Genomic DNA, 20,648 nt, shown 5'->3' with positions numbered 1-20,648 from the left:
TACATAGTGGGAGGAAGAGGAAGGAATAATGGGAGGAGAGGTGAACAATCAGGAGGAGAGGGCTTGAAACCACGTGGAGAGATGGACCGTACCTATGATATGACTAAAAGCACATAAAATGAATGAAATCTGAATGTTAGGAATCTCTGCAGTCTTGGTGGTTTAGGATGGAATAAATATTGCCCAGCATTGTGTTCTAAGTTAATTAAATAAATCCCATTCTCTGTGTCATGATTGGGATATTGAGCTGGTTTAAGAATAACGATTGCTTAACTAAAAGATATTTATTATTAAATATTAATAATTATCAACAGTTAGGTTAGCTAACCTGACTGTATAATAAATGGCCACCAACTAATCTAAGTATCCACAGCCTTTAAATCATACTTTAACATAATTTGGTGGGTGGAATAAGCTCACAGTAATACAAGCCAATAACTCAAACTTAAAACTAAACACTCCCAGATCAATTAATGTCTCTTTAATTGAAAGTCTTAAACAGGCCCAGGAGGAAAAGACAGCCTATTGTGGACAAACCTGAGATTTAACATAACAAAACTGGCTGCTGCTACAGTCTGACAGGAGTAAACATAAACATGGCACCCTTATACTGTGGGTGGCTCAGCTGAACTCAACTCAGCAGCCATGTCTGGAAAGAAAGGATGAAGGCACACAGACATCTAGACAAAGCTTGGCCTAAAACTGCATTTAAAATTTAAAGAAATGCCATGGCAGAGGGTGTCTTAAAACACTTGGGATTTGTTTTGTTTGTCAGAGTCATGGATCTGTTTGCAATATATTTAATGGTAGTGGCTCTTCTGGAGGACTTCAAAAAAGTGCAAGGAGAAAATGGGGAAATCAATCAAGGAATGGAATACTAAGTTACAGACAATAGAAAGTGCACTCTTCCTAATAAAAATTAGATTAATAAAGGCTAAAATTCAAAGTTCTCTGGCTGCAAGATACGTGTGAGCTGTATCTGTTAAGTGTCCACCAATTCACTAAAATATCAAGTGAATTCCAAAAGCCAACCAACTGGGCTTTGCTTGTTATAGTGTAATAAATGACCCAAAACTTAAAATTTGCTTGTCTCTTTGTTTTATTTTCATTTAAAGGCTTTGTGTTATAATTATATTGATTAGAGAAGAAAACATTTGAACAAGTTGATGAAGGCACATGCCTTTACTCCAAAGACAAAGAGAAACAGGCAGATCTGTGAGTCACTGATCAGCCTCATTTATGTAATAAAAGACAGGATGGCAACTCCTGCTCTTTAGCCACTTGTAGAGATAGTCTAAGATTCAAAATGACAAAATTTTCCTGAAAGTTACCGTGTAAGTTCTTTTCTCTTAATGATAGATGCTATGTCCTTACTGTTTTAAAGATTGAATTCACATCAATTTTAGGTTTACATGAGGGGAGATGATATCACATTACTCTAAAAAGGCCAGCCAATCTCAGAAAGTAGGACTTCCACAGAAGAACTGGTACCAAAGGACATTTTGGCTTAAGAGATATGTTCTGTTGATCAATGTAAGGACTGAAAATTAGGCTGGGAGACAAACATGCAAACCGCACACCTGCCTTGTGAAACAAACAAACAAACAAAACTTTTAAATGTTGACAAAATTAACATGTCACACTGCATTGGAAGCTGACTTATCCTTTCAACATGAGATATTTTAATGAAAGATAAATATTGGTCATGTGTAATGCAAGACAGACATAGGAGGCTTACAGCTGGCAAAGTACACACCAGCCTAATTAAGCCATAAAAACCCAAAAAATTATACTTCATATGTTAAAAGGCAAAACTGTCAATCCTTTATCAAAAAGGGCACAAAAAGATAGCTAAAATAAATGTCTAAACCCAGATACAAGATTCCTAACCCTAAACCTATGCTATGCTGACATCACAATGCTATATTGGCTTCAAAATGCTATTATGACATCTCAATGGAATTTTGACATCACAATGGCATTATACTCTCAAAATGCTAATATGATATCACTATGGCATTTTGACATCACAATGATAGAATGACATCACAAAGGAATTATGACATCACAATGCTCTGACGGCATCACAATGGGAGTATGCTATCACAATGGCTTTATGACTACAAAATTCTTCATGACATCCCAAAGCTATTGTGAAGTCAAAATGCTATTATGACATGATTGTTTTATGACATCACAAAAGAGTTTTGAGAATACAATGCTATAATGACATCACAATGCTATTATGAAATCACAATGCTATTATGACCTCAAAATGTTAATATGGCATCACAATGATGACAATGGTATTATGACATCACAATGCTCTTATTGCTTTAAAATGCTATTATGATATCTCAATGCAATTATGACATTACAATGATATGAAATCATAATGCTGTTACATCACAAAGGATTTATGACATCACAATGTTATGACATCCCAATGGTATTTAGATTTCATAATGTTATTTTGACATCTTGACATCACAATTCTATTATGACATCAAAATGCTCTTACCATGGTATTGTGTTATGAGATCACAAAGAAATTATGATATTACAATGCTATTATGAATTCACAAAATATTATTTTCCAATGATATTAAGACATCTCAATGCTATTATGACATTACAATGCTCTTATCACATCAATCTGCTATTATGATATCTCAATGCTATTCCAACATCACAAAGATATTATGACATCATAATACTATTATGAAATTACAATATTATAACATCCCAATGGTATTATGATTTCACAATGTTATTAAGACATCACAATGTTGCGAGCCGCGTGGTTGTCTCGCCAGCAAGAATGCACGCGAACAACAGGATCCTTCTGCAGCAAGCTTTATTGCAGTCAAACGATGAAAAGAGGAAGACCCCGAATCCCCGAAGTGGCGCTGTTTATATAAGCCCTGCTCGCACCAAAGTGGTGTGAGATGACGTATCATCCCCTGATTGGCTACTCACCCATCACCCCATATGACGTCCCGGACTGGGCTCGTGATGACGGTTGCCCAACGGTCATAATGGTCATAACGGTCATGTGCTCTAGGACTTGTTTACCAGTTTAGAAGGGCGGAAGCCAGCGCCATGGCAACCAAAACCCGGCTCTCCACATCACAATGCTATTATGACTTTGCAATGGTATTTATCATGATTGTGTTATGACATCAAATGGAATTTTGAAATCAAAAAGCTCTTATGACTTCACAACAGTAAGACTTCACAATAATATTAGGACATCAAATGCTATGATGACATCATAATACTATTATGGCATACCAATTGCATCATGAATTCAAGATTCATCATAACTTTCCAATGAAATGACGATGTTTAGGTGCTGATTGGCTGGGAGGGAAAATGATATCATGAAACAGTTGAAAGCCAGTAAGAGTCTACAAAGCCAGTTATTACAAAAGCCAAGTGGACAGCCTACTTGAGAGAAAGACTGAGCAGCCCTAAATGCTTCAGTCTGAGCAGCTGTAAGCACACAACCTAGAGATGACAGTTCCTGTGTCCCAGACTCTTAGTTCAGTTAATTTGTCACATATTTCTTTCAAATTGTCATTAATAAAGTCCCTTGTGCCTGATGTGTGACTTTCATCTCATCACAGATTCCAATATTAGTTATAAAATGCACAGATATGTCTTCAGTCAGTGAATTATTTACTGGGAAAACGCACACTGGCCAAAGCAACTTTTTGAAGAAAAAAACATTTAATTGGGTCCTTGCTTATATTTTTACAGAGACTATGATGTCACAACAGCAAGCAGACAACTTGTTGTATTCCTTCAGCAGAAATGAGAGCTTTTCACACTGAACCACAAGCAGTAGGTAGAGAGAGGGAGATTGAGAGAGACAGCAAGAGAAAGAGCCAGAGAGACAGATTCAGAAATAGAGAGATGAAAACCTAGAAAAAAAAATATATATATATTGACAGAGACAGAGAAAATGATATCCATTCTGTCTGGTCACTTTCATTGGATATCAGCCTCAAAGCACAACCTCCTACAATGTAATACCAATAGTAATTAAATAACAAGGCCAAACCTCTTAAACCTTCCCAAGCATTTCCTCACTTTTGACTAATCTTGTAAATAAATAAGCTTCATGGGGACATTGTAATTCAAATAACCAGGAAGTAGAAGAAGACGGAGGGACATCTAGGCTAAAAGAACATAGTTATCCTGATAGTTTCTCATTCAATACAATGATTAAAGGGCAAGTAAATTCCAAGTTCTAAAGAACAGGACTGAAAAATCTCCTTTGCAGACAATGAGGAATATTTCCATAATGAGTATTATTCAAATAGCTAAGTAAATGACATCATGATATTTTCAGGCCAATAGATGAAACCAGGAAAAATCGTCCCGGGTAAAGTAACTAAAATGCAGGAAGAAAAAAAAAAGATATGTATTCACTTAATAGGTGGTCTCCTAATAGTGGGGGATAAAGTTCCAATAGGCCATCTAATTGTGACAAAACCAGTCTGCTACTAGGTGGATTGGGTGGCAGTGAATTGAATGCCTCTTGGGCCAGGGCATTCAATGGAAATTTTCAAGAAACTGAGGCTGTTGTTATTAAAATATGCTGTTCTCTGCCCTCAACTGATTGATCATTGCCATGTTTTTGGATCCAGAGATGCTTCCTTCTGTATCAAATGTGATTGCATACAAAGAGCCAAGTTCTGATATGCAGAGAAAGAACTAAAAACACCCAGCTCTAAAATGAAATTCTCTCTCCACTCAGAGCTCTGAGAAGCCTGAAGGAGAGGAGGCAGGAAGAGTGTCATAAGTAGGACAATTGAGTACACAAAGAGAACAATGACCTGATCAGACTTCAGAGGAAGCTGATGCAGCAAGCCTTGGTGAATCCTGATAATCTAGTGTCAGAAGGAAGGGGGAGGAAGACCTCCCCTATGAAGGAACTAGAGAAAGGGCATGGAGCTAGAAAAAGGAGGGTACATGGGATTGCAAGGAAAAGAGAGAGGAGGAAGGAGAGGAGATACAAATTGAACACTATGTAATACATAAATAAATATATAAGAAAAACTGATCACAGTGATGAATTATGCAGATGTTCAAGACTGATGGCTTTTTCTTGGGCTTGGTACCAGTGTGAAGCAAGGATGGACACACTTTTCTTTAAGGGAGTTAGCACTGAGACTCTGATCATGTTTCAATGAGTATATGAACAACCATACTAAAATTAATGTATTTTCAATAAAAAAATATTTAGTGTGACATATGGGTAGGATTTTGAACCTGGGAACAATGGAACAGGAGTGTAATACATAGTATATGAATTTTCCAAATAACCAATAAAAATGAAATGTTCACTAGTTTTACAATGACTTTTAACATGGAGAAAAGATTCCACTAAAGGAGGACAGAGTTTGACTTTGTAAGGCATACTTTCCAGGAACTCATTATGTAGCAGAGAATCCTACCATGAACTAGTGGTTACACAGCTACCTCAGACATCATGAGCTCAGGTGGCATATCTGAATGAGCAGTCCTAGCAATAATATCACATTAAGAGTGTTTGCCTGAAGGACCACTGCAGGAAACACTTCTACTCCTATGTCCTAGGCATATAACAAGGACATATTTCTCTCTCCTGAAGGACTAGTTTGAACTGTAAACTGAGACAAAGAGAATTGCTCAGTCACAACTGAATTTGACACAGCTGCCAATCCAAACACTTCAGACAAGGCAACCCTACTCATAGAGGGTTGGCAACACTAGTGTGGAACAGCACCAGCTGTTGAATCCTTTATTGCCTCTCAGGTCTCCTTTTAAACTCACAGATCTTTCTCTGTTTCAGCCAAACCAGTTCAAAGAATTATCTGGTTTCCTTCTCTTTTCCCTGATATAAAGACTCAATTCCCCAGGGAACCCTAGGCCAGGCTTTCCTATTATATCAATAAGAATATGAAGGTACATTTAGTGAGTAAGCCAGTAAATGCTCAGTTCAAAGTCACAATCTATATAATTTCAAATCCAAGAATACAGTAGGAGAGAACTTGTCATTTGCTACATTCCCCTTAATCCCATGTCACTGTGAAGCTTCTCTACTTAGGAAAATGTCCAACTCAATAAACATTAAAGTTTCATTTCCTACCTGATACTGTCAAGGAGGTACAGTATTAGGTGTGGGATCTGGATAAATGGATGAGATAAAGGCTTGTTGGGTTTCACAAGAGTTAAGTCTGCACAGGATCAGAGATACTTGACCCTGAGGAATGTTTGTTTACTCTGTAGAAACCTCAAGATTCTCTCAGGAACTGATGGGCTGAGACAGAGAATAATGTCATTAAACATCTTAAAGGCAGTAAGAGTTTCAGAATCCACTTATTAACAGGACCAAGTGAAGAGCATGCTTGAGAGAAAGTCTGAGCAGCCCTACATGCTTCCGTTTGGGCAGCTGAAAACACACAGCTCAGAGATGACAGTCCCTGTGTCCAAGATTCTTAGTTAAGGAAAGTGTCACATATTTCTTCAAGTGGTCTTTAAGAAAGTCAGCAGTCCTTGACATATAAGTTTCACATTATCACAGATTCCATTATTATTTGTTAAATGTACAGATATGTCCTCAGTCAGTGAATTACTTACTGGTTAAATGCTCCTTTACCAAGGCAAATCTTTGAACGAAAATTGTCTAATTGGGATCTTACTCATAGTTTTACAGAGACCATCCAGTATGTCATGTCAGCAAGCAGTCATCTTGTTGTAGTCATTCAGCAGAACTGAGAGCTTTTCATACTGAACCACAAGTGGCAGGCAGAGAGAGGGTAGCAGAGAGAGACAGAAAGAGCTAGAGAAACTGATTCAGAAATACAGACAGAAACTGACAGAATCAAAGATATAAATTGACCTAGACTGAGAGATGGAGACTCCATTCTGTCTGGTCACTTTTATTTTCATATCAACCTCCAAGCAAACCCTCCTATAATATAACTCTAAAAGAAATTATATTTTTTAATATTTTTTATTTTAGTTTTTATTAATTATAATTTATTCATGTTGTTTACCCCCATAAAACCCTCTCTCCTTCCCTCCCAATCCCACTATCTATCCCCCTTGTCCAGCCATGCCCTTCCCTAAATCCAATGATAGGGAGGTCTTCCTCTCCTTCCATCTTAGTCTAGTTTATGAGATCTCATTAGGAGTGGCTGCATTGTCTTTGTCTGTAGCCTGGTAAGGCTGCTCCACTATCAGTGTGTGATTTTCAACCATCAGATCAATAAGTTTATGTCAGGGGTAGTCCATGTTCCAAAGTCCCTTGGACTTTGAAATATCATGGGCTACATTTGTACAGGGGTTCTAGTTTATCTCCATGCATGGTACTTGTTTCGAGTATGAGTCTCAGCAAAGAATCTTGTGGTCATTTTTTTGGTTCTGTTACTCTCTTTGTGTAGCTCCTGTCCTCTCCAAATTTTACTACTTCCCTCTTCTTTCATTAGAATATATGCATTTCTCACAACAGTTGGCCATAATTCTCAGCATCTGCCTTGATAGTCTTCAAGGTAGAGCATTACAGAGGCCCTCTATGGCAAGCTCCTAACATGTTCTCTGTTTTGTCCTTCTTCTGATGTCCTTCCTCTTTTTCTTTTGGGATGGATATTGAACATTTTACCAGAATCCTCCCTCTTGATTACTTTCTTTAGGTGTACAGATTTTAGTAGGTCTATCCTATGTTATATGTCTATATGAGTTAGTATATGCTGTATGTGTCTTTCTGATTCTGGGATACCTCACTTCCAGTTCCCACTATTTACCCACAAATTTTAAGATTTCCTTGTTTTTTTATTGATGAGTAATATTCCATTGTTTAGAGGTTAAACAATTTCTGTATCCATTCTTCAGTTGGAAGCCAAATGAGTTGTTTCCAGGTTCTGGCTATTACAAATAAAGCTGCTACAAACATGGTTGAACAAATGTCCTTACTGTTTACTTGAGCTTCTTTTGCCTAGAGGTAGATAGCTGAATCTTGATGAAGCACTTTTCCTAGTTGTCTGATAATGTGCCAGGTTGATTTTCAGAGTGGTTATACAAGTTTACATTCCCACCAGCAGTGGTACAAGTTTACACTCCCTCCAGGAGTGGAGGACGGTTCCCCTTTCTCCACAACCTGTCCAGCATGTGCTGTCACTTGAGTTTTTTTTATCTTGATCATTCTGATGGTTGTAAGATGTGATCTCAGGGATGTTTTGATTTGCATTTTCTTGCTCACTAGTGATGTTGAGCATTTCGTTGAGTGTTTCACTGCAATCTAATATTCCTCTATCAAGAACTCTCTGTTTAGCTCTGTTCCTCCTTTTTTAATTGCATTACTTGATTTGTTGCTTTTCAGCTCCCTTAGTTCTTTATATATAAAGGATATTAGCCCTCTGTCACAAATAGGCTTCGAAAAGATTCTTTCCCAATCTGTAGGCATTCATTTTGTTTTGATGACAGTGTCCTTTGCATTACAAAACCTTTTCAGTTCCATGAGATTACATTTACTGATTCTTGCTCTTAGAGCCTATACTGTTAGTGTTTTGTTCAGGAAGTTGTCTCCTGTGCCAAATAGTTCAAGGCTCTTCCCCAATTTTTCTTCTAATTGATTTAATATATCTGGTTTTATGTTGAGGTCTTTGATCCACTTGGAGTGTCGTTTTATGCAGGGTGGTAAGTGTGGATCTATTTGCATTTTTCTACATGTAAACATTCAGTTAGAAAAGCACCATTTGTTGAAGATGCTATCATTTTTCCAATGTATGGTTTTGGCATCTTTGTAAAAACTAAGGTATGTGGTTTTATTCCTGGGTCTCCTATTCAGTTCCATTGATCCACCCCTCTATTTCTATGCCAGTACCATGCAGTTGTTATTAATGTTTCCCTATAGTACAGCTTGAGATCTGGGATAGAGATATCTCCAGATGATGTTTTATTGTAGAGGATTATTTTTGCAATTTGGCGTTTCTTGTTTTTCTGTAGGAAGTTAAGAATTTTTCTTTCAAGTTATATAAAAATTTGGGTTGTAATTTTGTGGGAATTGCATTGAATTTGTAGGTTGCTTTTGGTAAGATGACCATTTTTACAATGTTAAGCCTGCCAAACCATAAGCATGGGAGATCTCTCTATCTTCTGATAATTTTCTTAATTTTTTCTGCAGAGACTTGAATTTTTTTTTCATACAAGTCTTTGACTTGCTTGGTTATGGTCATACCAAGCTACTTTATGTCTTTGAGCGAATACAAGAACACATCAAAGATATCATTCACTATGACCAAGTAGGCTTGATCCCAGGTATGCAGGTTCAATATATGGAAATGCATCAGTGTGATCCACAATATCAATGGGTGTAAAATGAAATCTCAGGGTCATTTTGACTAGCATTTCCCTGATGGCTAATGACGTGGAGCATTTCTTTAAGTGTTTCTCTGCCATTCGATATTACTCTATCAAGAAATCTCTGCTTAGCTGTGTTCCTCATTTTTTTAATTGAATTACAAGATTTGTTGCTTTTCAACTTCTTTAGTTCCTTATATATACAGGATATTACTTCTCTGTCACATAGAAGATTGGAGAAGATTTTCTTCCCAACCTGTAGGCATCAGTTTTATTTTGATGACAGTGTCCTTCACTTTACAAAAACATTTCAGTATCATTAGTTTCCATTTCTTGATTATTGCTCTTAGAGCCTTTGCCGATGATGTTTTGTTCAGGAAGTTGTCTCCTGTACCAATAAGTTCAAGACTCTTCCCCAAGTTTTCTTCTAACTGATTTATTGTGTCTGGTTTTATGTTAAGGTCTTTGATCCACTTGGACTTATGTTTGTTCAGGGTGATAAATATGGATCTATTTGCATTTTTTTCTACATTGAGACATCCAGTTAGACCAGCACCATTTGTTGAATATGCTATATTTTTTTCATTATATGGTTTTGGCATCTTTGTCAAAACTCAGGTATCCATAAGTGTGAGGATTTATTTCTGGGTCTTCTCTTCAGTTCCGTTGATTCACCGTTCTGTTTCTCTGCCAGTGTTGTGGAGTTTTTATTACTGTTGCTCTATAGTACACCTTGAGATCAAGAATGATATACCTCCAGAAGATTTTTTTATTGTGAAGCATTGTTTTAGCAATTCTGGGTTTCTTGTTTTTCCATATGAAGTTGATAATTTTTATTTCAAGGTCTGTAAAATATTGTGTTGGTAATTTGATGGGAATTGCATTGAGTCTGTAGATTGGTTTTCATAAGATGACCATCTTTTAAATGTTAATCCTGCCAAGCCATGAGCATGGGAGATCTTTCCATCTTCTGATATCTTCTTCTAATTCTTTCTTCAGAGATTTGAAATCTTTTACATACAAGACATTGACTTCCTTGTTTAGGATTTCACCAATGTATGTTATGTCTTTTGTGGCTTTTGTTAAGTATGTTATTTCCCTTATTTATTTCTCAGCCCTTTTGTCTTTTGTATGCAGAAAGGCTACTGATTTTTTTAAGTTAATTTTGTATCCTGCCACTTTGCTGAAAATGTTTATCTGCTGTAGGATTTTCCTGGTAAAATTTTTGAAGTCACTCAGGTATAAAATCATATCATCTGTTAATAGTGATACTTTGACTTCTTCCTTTCCAATTTGTATCCTCTTGATCCCTTCAATTGTCTTATTGTTTTAGCAAGGACTTCCAGAACTATGTTGAGGGAATAAAGAGAGAGTGGGGAGTCTTGCCTTGTCCCTGATTTCAATAGGGTTGCTTTAAATTTCTCTGTTTAGTTTGATGTCGGTTATCAGCTTTTTCCATATTGCCTTTACTGTGTACAGATAAGCGCCTTGTTTACAGGATATAGCCAATATTTTAAATATGAATAGAGTTTGGATTTTCTCAAATGCTTTTTCAGCATCTAAGGAGATTATCATTTGTATTTTATTTTCTTTCAGTTTGTTAATATGGTGGATCACATTGATGGATTTCCACCTATTGGACCACCCCTCCATACCTGCAATGAAGCCTATTTGGTCATCGTGGATGATATCTTTGATGTGTTCTTGTATTTGGTTTGCAAGTATTTTGTTGAGTATTTTTGCATCAGTGTTTATAAGGGAGATTGGCCTGAAATTATCTTTCTTTTTTGGGTCTTTGTGAAGTTTATGTACCAAGGTGACTGTGGCTTCATAGAATGAGTTTGATAGTGTTCCTTCTGTTTCTATTTTGTGGAATATTTTGAAGAGAAATGGAGTTAGCTCTTCTTTGAAGGTCTGGTAAAATTCTGCAGTGAAATCATCTGATCCAAGTCTAATTTTGGATTTAAGAATTTTGATGACTGCTTCTATTTCCTTATGGGATATAGTACTGTTTAATTAGTTTACCTGGTCTTGATTCAGCTTTGGTAAATAGAATAGATAAAAAAGAAATAATTGTCCATTTCTTTTAGAGTTTCAATTTTTGTGGCATATAGACTTTTGAACTCAGTACTAATGACTGTTTGGATTTCTTCAGTGTCTTTAGTTTTGTTCTCCTTTTCATTTCTGAGTTTATTGACTTGGATGGTGTCTCTCTGCCTATTAGTTAGTTTGGCTAAAGGTTTGTCTACCTTGTTGATTTTCTCAAAGAATCAGGTCTTGGTTTCATTGATTCTTCAATTGCTTTATTTTTTTTTTTTCTAATTGACTGGTTTAAGCTCTGAGTTTGATTATTTCCAGCTGCCTACTCCTTTTTTATGTGTCTTGTTCTTCTTTTTTCTAGGGTTTTTAGGTGAGCCATCAAGTTGCTTGAATGAGTATTCTTGAATTTCTTCTTTGTTTTAATATTTTTTAACTTTTATTAATTACACTTTATTCACTTTGTATCCCTCAAAACCATCTCTTCCCTCCCAATCCCACCTTCCCTCCCCCTTCTCCACAGATGCCCCTCCCTAAGTTCACTAATAGGGGAGTTATTCCTCTCCTTCCTTCTGAACCAAGTTTATAAGATCTCACCAAGAGTGGCTGAATTGTTTTCTTCTGTGGCCTTGTAAGGCTGCTCCCCCACCCTTAAGGGGGAGGTGATCAAAGATCACGCCAAGCAGATTATGTCAGAAGCAGTCCCTCTTTACATTACTATGTAACCCACTTGGAAACTGAACTGCCATGAGCTACATCTGTGCAGGGGTTCTAGCTAATCTCCATGCATGGTATTTAGTTGGAGTATGAGTCTCTGGAAAGACCCCTGTGTTAAAATTTTCTGGTTCTATTGTTCTCATTGTGGAGTTTCTGTCCTTTCCAGATATTACTATTTACCACTTCTTACATAAGATTCCAGACACATTGCCCAACAGTTGGCCATAAGTCTCAGCATCGGCTTTGATACTGTGCAAGGCAGAGCCTTTCAGATGCCCTCTGTGGCATGTTCCTAACATGATCGCTGATTTCTTCTTCTGATGTCCATTCTCTTTGCCTTTTGAGACAGGGATTGAACATTATAGTCAGGGTCCTCCCTCTTGATTAGTTTCTTTATGTGTAGAGATTTTAGTAGGTTTGCCCTATATTATATGACTATATGAGTGACTATATACTGTGTGTGTCTTTCTGCTTCTGGGAGAGCTCACTCAGCATTATCCTTTCCAGTTTCCATCATAACCTGCAAATTTCATGATTTCCCTATTTTTCTTTGCTGAGTAATATTCCATTGTGTAGATGTACCACAATTCCTGTATCCATTCATCAGCTGAGGGGCATCTGGGTTGTTTCCAGCTTCAGGATATTACAAATAAAGCTGCTACAAACATGGTTGTGGAATTGTCCTTATTGTGCACTTGAGCATCTTTTGGATGTATGCCTAGGAGTGCTATAGCTGCATATTGAGGAAGTGCTATTCCTAGATGTCTGAGAAAAAGCCAGATCAATTTCCAGAGTGGTTGTACAAATTTATATTCCCACCAGTAGTGGAGGAGGTTTCCCCTTCATTCAGAACCTCACCAGCATGTTGTCACCTGAGGTTTTGATATTAGCCATTCTGATGGGTGTAAGTTGAAATCTCAGGGTTGTTTTGATTTGCATTTCTTTAAGTGTTTTCTGCCATTGACATTCCTCTATTAAGAATTCTCTGTTAAGCTCTATTCCCAAGTTTTTAATTAGATTACTTTGTTTCTTCCTTTTTAGCTTCTTTAGTTCTTTATATATACTGGATATTTGCCCTCTATGACAGAGTGGCTTGTTTAAGGTACTTTCCAATCTGTAGCATTTGTTTTGATGATGGTGTCCTTTGCTTTACCAAAGCTTTTCAGTTTCATAATGTCCCATTTATTGATACTTGCTCTCAGATCCTGTGCTATTGGTGTTCTGTTCAGGAAGTTGTCTCATGTACCAATGAGTTCTAGGGTCTTCTCCTCTTTTTCTTCTAACTAATTTAATGTGTCTGGTTTCATGTTAAGGTCTTTGATCCACTTCGACTTTCGGGTTGTGCAGGATGATAAGTATGGATCTATTTGAATTCTTCTACATGTAGACATCCACTTAGATCAGCACCATATCTGAAGATGCTGTCTTTTTCCATTGCAAGGTTTTGGCATCTGTGTCAAACCTCAGGTGTCCATAAATGTGGGGGTACATTTCTGGGTCTTCTGTTTGGCTCCATTGATCCACCCCTCTGTTTCTATACCAGCACCATTAAGGTATTATTAATGATGCTCTATACTACAGCTTGATCAGGAATGGAGATAGCTCCAGAAGATCTTTTATTGTGTAGAATTTTTTTTTTAACAATTCTGGGTTTCTTGTTATTCCATTTGAAGATGAGATTTTTTTTCTTTCAAGTTCTATAAATAACTGTGTTGTTAATTTGATGAGAATTGCCTTGAATGTATAGATTGCTTTTGGTAAGATGACTAATTTTACTATGTTTAATCTTGCCAAGCCATGAGCATGGGAGAACTTTCAAACTTCTGATATCTTCTAATTCTTTCTTCAGAGACTTGAAATTTTTTCATACAAGTCTTTGACTTGCTTGGTCAGGATTACTCCAAAGTACTTTATGTCATTTGTGGCTATCGGGGTGTTTTCCCTAATTTCATTCTCATCCCTTTTGTCTTTTTGATACAGGAGGGCTACTGATTTTTTTTAAGTTAATTTTGTATTCAATCACTTCGCTGAATGATTTTATGTCTATAGGAATTCCCTGGTAGAAATTTAGAGGTCAATCATGTATACTATCATATCATCTGCAAATAGTGGTAATTTCATTTCTTCCTTTCGAATTTGTATTCCATTGATCTTCTTCAACAGTCCTATTGCTATATCAAGAACTTCCAGAACTATGCTGAAGAGATATGGAGCAAGTGGAAGCCTTGCCTTGTCCCTGATTTCAGGGGGATTGCTTTAAGTTTCTTTCCATTTACTTTGGTGTTGGCTATAGGCTTGCTGTATATTGACTTTACTATGTTTAGATAGGTGCCTTGTATCCCTGATCTCTCCAATACTTTAAAAATGAATGCAGGTTGGATTTTCTCAAATGCTTTTTCAGCATCTAAGGAGATTATCATGTGGTTTTATTTTTTCTATCTCTTTGTTAATATGGTAGATCACATTGATGGATTTCTGTATTTTGAACCACCCCTGCATAGCTGGAATGAAGCCTACTTGGTTATAGTGGATAATATTTTGATGTATTCTTATATTTGGTTTGGAAGTATTTTCTTGAGTATTTTTGCATCAATATTCATGAGGGAGATTGGCCTGAAATTCTCTTTCTTTGTTAGGTCTTTGTGAGGCTTAGGTACCAAGGTGACTGTAGTTTCAGAGAAGGAGTTTGGTATTGTTCCTCCTCCTTCTATTTTGTGGAATATTTTGAAGAGAAATGGAGTTAGCTCTTCTTTGAAGGTCTGGTATAATTCTGTGCTGAAAACATTTGGCCCTAGATTTTTTTGGATTGGAGACTTTTGATGACCACTTCTATTTCCTTAGGGGTTATAGGACTCTCTAATTGATTTACCTGTTCTTGATTCAGCTTTGGTAAGTGGAACCAAAAAAGAAAATTGTCCATTTTTTTTAGAGTTTCAAATTTTGTGTCGTACAGACTTTTGAAGTAAGTCCTAATGATTGTTTGGATTTCTTCAGTGTCTATAATTATGCCCCCCTTTTCATTACTGATTTTCTTGATTCGGATGGTGTCTCTTTGCCTTTTAGTTGGATTGGCTAAGGGTTTGACTATTTTGTTGATTTTCTCAAAGAATCAGGTCTTTGTTTCATTGATTCTTCAATTGTTTTATTTGTTTCTAATTGATTGATTTCAGCCCTGAGTTTGATTACTTACAGCTGTCTACTCCTTTTTGGTGTGTCTACTTCTTCTTTTTCTAGTGTTTTAGGTGAGCCATTAAGTTGCTTAAATGAGCTGTCTCAAGTTTCTTCTTGAAGGCACTTAGTGTTATGAACTTTCTTCTTAGAACTTCTTTAATTGTGTCCCATAAGTTTGGCTATGTTTTGCCTTTATTTTCATTGAATTTTAGGAACTCTTTTATTTCTTTATTTATTTCTTCCCTGACCCTGTCATTTAGTAGAAAGTTGTTTAGTTTCCATGTGTGTATAGGCTTTTTGCTATGTCTATTTTTGTTGAGGTGCAGCTTTATTCTCTGGAGATCAGATAGGATACAAGGGATTATTTCAAACTTCTTGTATCTGTTTAGGTTTGCTTTTTGAGCAACTATATGATTTATTTTGGAGAAGGTTCCATGAGGTGCTTAGAAGAAGGACAATTCTTTTGTGTTTGGGTGTAACATTCGGTAAATATCTATTTGATTCATGACCTCTGTTAGAGACAGTTTCTTTGTTTAATTTGTGTTTTCTTTACCTCTACCTTGTTGACAGTGGGGCGTTGAAGTTTCCCTCTATTAATGTGTGGGGATCTATGTGTGGTTTAAGTTTTATCAATGTTTCTTTGACAAAAGTGGGTACCCTTTTATTTGGGGTATAAATGTTCAGGATTGTAATGTCTTCATGGTGGAATTTTCTCTTGATGAATATGAAGTGTCCTTCCCACCTCTTTTTTGTTAAATTTGGTTGAAATTCTATTTTATCAGATATTAGAACGGCTTCGCCTGCTTGCTACTTGGATCCATTTGCTTGGAAAATCATCTTCCAGAGCTTTACCCTCAGTTAATGTCTATCTGTGACTTAGGTGTGTTTCTTGTATGCAACAGATGGCTTGGTCTTGTTTACACATCCGTTCTGTTAGTTTGTGTATTTTCATTGGAGAATTGAGTCCATTGATGTTGAGAGAGATTAATGACTAATGGCTGTTAGATACTTTGATTTTGATGTTGGCTGTGGTCAAAAGTTTGTGTGCTTGGTTGCTTTTTGTTTTACTATTTTAAGGTTAATTATTTCCTGTGTTTTCTTGAAAGTAGCTAGTTTTCTTGGGTTGTATTTGTCCTTCTAGTGTCTTCTGTAATGCTGGATTTGTATGTAGATATTGTCGAAATTTGTTTCTGTCACTGAATATCTTGTTTTATCCAACTACGAGGAATGAGAATTTTGCTGGGTATAATAGCCTTGGCTGACATCTGTGTTATGTTTGGGCCTACTTAATATTTGTCCAGGCCCTTCTGGCTTTCACAGACTCTGTTTAGAAGTCAGGTGTGATTCTGATGTGTTCACCATTATATGTTACTTGGCTTTTTCTCCTTGCAGCTTTTAGTATTTTTGTTGCTGTTGTTCTGTATATTTAATGTTTTGATTATTATGTGGCAATAGGATTTTCTTTTCTGGTCTAATTTATTGAGTGTTCTGTAGGCCTCTTGTATTCTTATTGGACTCTCCTTTAAGTTGGAGAAATTTTCTTCAACTATTTTGTTGAAAATATTTTTTGGGCCTTGGAGCAGGGAAATCTTCTTTTTCCTCTATTCCTATTATTCTTAGGTTTTGTCTTTTTATGTTGTCTTCAATTTCTTGGATGGTCTGTGTCAGGTAATTTTTATTTAATATTTTCTTTGACAGAAACATTGATTTCTTCCATTCTATCTTTCATACCTGAAGTTCTTTCTTTCATCTCTTGTAGCCTATTGCTTATGCTTACCTCTGTATTTCCTGTTTTTCTTCCCTAAGTAATTTCTTTCCACAATTTCCTCTATTGGTGTTTTCTTTAATTTCTGCAAAATATAGGGAATGATTCATGAATTCGCATGTCATTCTTGCACAGGGGCCATGCTAATCTTCTCTGTATCATTACAATTTTAGTATATATGCTGCTGAAGTGAGCAACACATATGTCATACGAGTGTTCATTAATAAAGTCACATTTCCTTTATTTGTGTGATTCATAATATCAGACATTCTATTATTTGTTAAATGCAAAGATATGGCCTAGTCAGTGAAATAGTTTCTGTGAAAATGCTCCCTGACCAAGGCAAATCTTTGAATCAAAAGCATTTAATTAGGAACTTGCTTATATTGTTACAGAGACCATCAGGATGTCATGTCTGCAAGCAGTCATCTTGTTGTAGTCCTTCACCAAAACTGAAAGCTTTTCATAGTGAACCAGAAGTGGCAGGCAGAGAGAGGGAGACTGAAAGACACACAGAGAGGTAGAGAGACATATTCAGAAATAGAGACCAAGAACAATAGAAACAAAGAAATAAAGTGACAAGGACTGAGAGACAGAGACTCCATCTGTCTGATCAGTTTCATTGGCCTATCAACCTCAAAGCGCACCCTCCTTTACTATAAATCCAAAAGGAATTATATATTTTAATATTTTTTATTTTAATTTTATTAATTGCATTCATTCACTTTTATTACCCATTACCACCTGTTCCCTCCCAATCCCACCTTCACTCCCCCTTCTCCACTCATGCCCCTCCCCAAGTCCACTGATAGGGTAGTTCTTGCTTTCCATCCTTCTGATCATAGTCTATCAGATATCATTAGGGGTGGCTACATTGTCTTCCTCTGTGGCATGTTAATGCTGCTACCTCATGAGGGTAAAGAACAGGCCAATCAGTTTATGTTAGAAGTAGTCTCTGTTCCCATTACTATGGAATTAGCTTTGACACTGAACTACCATGGGCTACATCTGTGCAGGATTTGTAGGTTATCTCCATTAATGATACATGGTTGGAATATGAGTCTCAGGAAAGACTCCTGTGCTCAGATGTTTGGTTCTATTGCTCTACTTGTGAAATTCCTGTCCTCTCCAGATCTTATTATTTCCCACTTCTTTCCTTAGATTCTATGCACTCTGTCCAACAGATAGCCATAAATCTCAGCGTCTGCTTTGATAGTATGCAGGGCAGAGCCTTTCAGAGGCCCTCTGTCTCAGGCTCCTATCTTGTTCTCTTTTTTCTCCGTTTATTTATTTATTTATTTTTGATGTCCATCCTCTCTGCATTTCATGATGGGGATTGAGCATTTTAGCAAGAGTCCTCTCTCTTGATTAGTTTCTTTAAGTGTACAGATTTTAGTAGGTTTATCCTATATTATAAGTCTATATTAGTGAGTATATGCCATGTGTGTCTTTCTGCTTCTGGGATAGCCCACTCAGGAAGATCTTTCCCACTTTCCATCACTGACCAGCAAATTTCTTGATTTCCTTGTTTTTTTTATTGTTGAGTAATATTCCATTATGTAAATACACCACAATTTCTGTATTCATCCTTCAGTTGTGGGGAGAGGGAGAATCTGTGTTGTTTCCAGGTTCTGGCTATTACAAATAAAGTTGTTTCAAATATGGTTGAGCAAATGTCCTTATTGTTTACTTGAGCCTCATTTGGTTATATACGTAGGAGTGGTATAGCTGGATCTTAGGGAAGTGCTATTCCTAGGTGTCTGAGAAAGTGCTGATTGACTTACTTACTGGTTGTAAAAGTTTACATTTCCAGTAGCAGTGGAGGAGGTTTCCCCTTTTCGCACAAATTCTCCAGCATGTGTTGTCACTTGAGTTTTTGATGATGGCCAATCTGATGGGTGTAAGGTAAACTCTCACGGTCATTTTGACTAGCATTTCCCTGATGTCTATTGACTTTGAGAATTTCTTTAAGTGTTTTTCTGTCTTTTGATATTCCTCTATCAAGAACTCTCTGTTTAGTTCTGTTCCCCATTTTTTAATTGGATTACTTGACTTGTTGCTTTTCAACTTCTTTAGTTTGGTATATATACTAGATATTAGTCCTCTGTCACATAGAGGCTCTGTGAAGATTCTTTCCCAATCTGTAGGTATTCGTTTGTGAAGATTCTTTCCCAATCTGTAGGTATTCGTTTGTGATTTATTTGTTTATTCATCTGTAGTTTATTCGATCATGTTTTGCTGACAGTGTCCTTTGCTTTACAAAAGCTTTTCAGTTTTGTGAGGTCCCATTTATTGATTGTTGCTCTTAGAGCTTGTGCTGTTTTTGTTCTGTTCAGGAAGTTTTCTCCTGTGCCAATGAGTTCAAAGCTCTATCCCACTTTTTCTTCTAACTGATTTAATGTATCTGGTTTTATGTTGAGTCTGTGATCTATTTAGACTTTAGTTTTGTGCTGGGTGATAAGTATGCATATATTTGCTTTTTTCTACATGTAGGCACTCAGTTAAACCAGCACCATATGTTGAAGATGCTATCTCTTTTCGATTGTATGGTTATGGTTTCTTTGTCAAAAATGAGGTGTGCATATTGTGGGGATTTATTTCTGGGGTCTCTTCAGTTACATAGATCCAACCCTCTCTTTCTCTGCCAATACCATGCAATTTTTATTACTGTTGCTCTATGTAGAGCTTGAGAATAGGGATAGAGATACCTCCAGAATATCTTTTATTGTAGAAGATTGTTTTAGCAATTCTGGGTTTTGTCTTTTTTCCATATGAAGGCAAGAATTTTTCTTTTAAAGTCTATAAAGAATCATTTTGATAATTTGATGGGAATTTTATTAAATTTGTAAATTGCTTTTGGTAAGATGGCCATTTTTACTATGGTATTCCTGCCATGCCATGAGCATGAGAGATCTTTACATCTTCTGATATCTTCTTCTATTTCTTTCTTTTGAGTCTTGAAATTTTTTCATACAAGTCTTTGACTTGATTGGTTAGTATTACAGCACCATACTTTATGCCTTTTAGTGAATAAAAGAACACATCACAGATATCATCCAATATGACCACTTAGGCTTCATGCCAGGTATACAGGGGTGATTTAATATAAGGAAATCCATCAATGTGATCCACCATTATTAACAAACTGAAAGAAAAAAAAACACATGATAATCTCCTTAGATGCTGAAAAAAGCACTTAATGAATCCATTATCCTTTCATGTTTAAAGTATTGGAGAGATCAGGGATACAAGGCACATATCTAAGTATAGTAAAGGTAATATAAAGCAAGTCTATAGCCAACATCAAACTAAACAGAGAGAAATTTAAAACAATCCCACTGAAATCAGGAAGAAGGCAAGGCTGCACACTCTCTCCATATCTCTTTGACATAGTTCTGGAAATCCTTGCTAGAGCAATAAGAAAATTGCAATAGATCAATGGGATAGAAATTAGAAAGGAAGAATTCAAAGTATCACTATTTGCAGATGGTATGATAGTATACCTAAGTGACCCCAAAAATTCTACTAGGGAATTCCCACAGCTGATAAACACCTTCAGCAATGTGGCTGGTTACAAAATTAACTCAAAACATCAGTAGCTTCCTGT

At 36.5% G+C, this 20,648-nt stretch overlaps 1 non-coding gene across 1 annotated transcript; it reads right to left on the bottom strand.

The window, feature by feature from the left end:
* Positions 1 to 17,131: 17,131 nt before the first annotated feature.
* LOC132651807 (U6 spliceosomal RNA) lies at positions 17,132 to 17,238 on the bottom strand. The gene has a single exon (XR_009589371.1). It is a non-coding gene; the product is annotated as a U6 spliceosomal RNA (small nuclear RNA).
* Positions 17,239 to 20,648: the final 3,410 nt, after the last annotated feature.

This window comes from Meriones unguiculatus (assembly GCF_030254825.1).
Source record: "Meriones unguiculatus strain TT.TT164.6M chromosome Y unlocalized genomic scaffold, Bangor_MerUng_6.1 ChrY_unordered_Scaffold_25, whole genome shotgun sequence".
In the NCBI taxonomy this organism is placed as follows: Eukaryota; Metazoa; Chordata; class Mammalia; order Rodentia; family Muridae; genus Meriones; species Meriones unguiculatus.
Note: the sequence above shows the minus strand (reverse complement) of the source record. Positions and strands in the feature narration are given on the sequence as shown.